Consider the following 843-nt stretch of genomic DNA (forward strand, 5'->3'; position numbering starts at 1 on the left):
TTTCAGGACATCAAAATATATTGATAGATACAGACATCAGCCAAGGTGCAAAAATATAAATATTAAAGAAGAATTTATTTATTCATTCATTTATTTATTTTTCCTCCAGATCTAACTTCCTTTATCCTTTCCTTTGTAGGCATCTTCCCCCTTCTAAAATCCTCTACTCTCTGAAGGCCGACACAAATAATTTCTGCCTGGACTTCCTTCCTTTCAAGTGTTTTCCTTCTTGCGCTTCTTACCCTAATTTTTAACGCATAAATTGTCCCTCATCCCTTTCTCATCTCCACCCTTTCCCCGTTCTTTTAGAAACGGTTTTTTTTGGGTTTAGAGCAAAGAGCCACCCGTCTGGTAGCCCCCCAGCTCCTCAGGACGGCTGGAGGACAACAGAAAGGGACAGGGACAGGGACAGGGACAGGGACAGGGACAGGGACAGGGACAGGGACAGGGACAGGGACAGGGACAGGGACAGGGACAGGGACAGGGACAGGGACAGGGACCCCCCCTCCCTCAGGGCCCCCTCAGGGGGCAAAGCACAGCGCCGCGCCCAACCGCCCCTCCTCAGCGCGGCGCGTACCACCAGCGGTGAGGTGGGGGGAGCTCCACTTCCACTTTAGGTATGAGCATCCTCACGGTAATCTCAGCTATAAAGCCGAGGCCTCAGCCTCTTTTAGCAGGATCTTCAGTCTACGCGAGGCCGGCCACGAAGCGGGACGAGGAGGTGAAGGCCGAGTCTCCATCTCACACTTCCCCCCTCCAAGCCGCTGTGGTACCGCCCGCCCCGCTCCCCGCCAAGGGGGCCCCTCCCCCTGTCAGGGCAGAGTGACGCGCGGCGGAGCTTCG

This window comes from Aythya fuligula, chromosome 1 (assembly GCF_009819795.1).
Source record: "Aythya fuligula isolate bAytFul2 chromosome 1, bAytFul2.pri, whole genome shotgun sequence".
Classification (NCBI taxonomy): Eukaryota; Metazoa; Chordata; class Aves; order Anseriformes; family Anatidae; genus Aythya; species Aythya fuligula.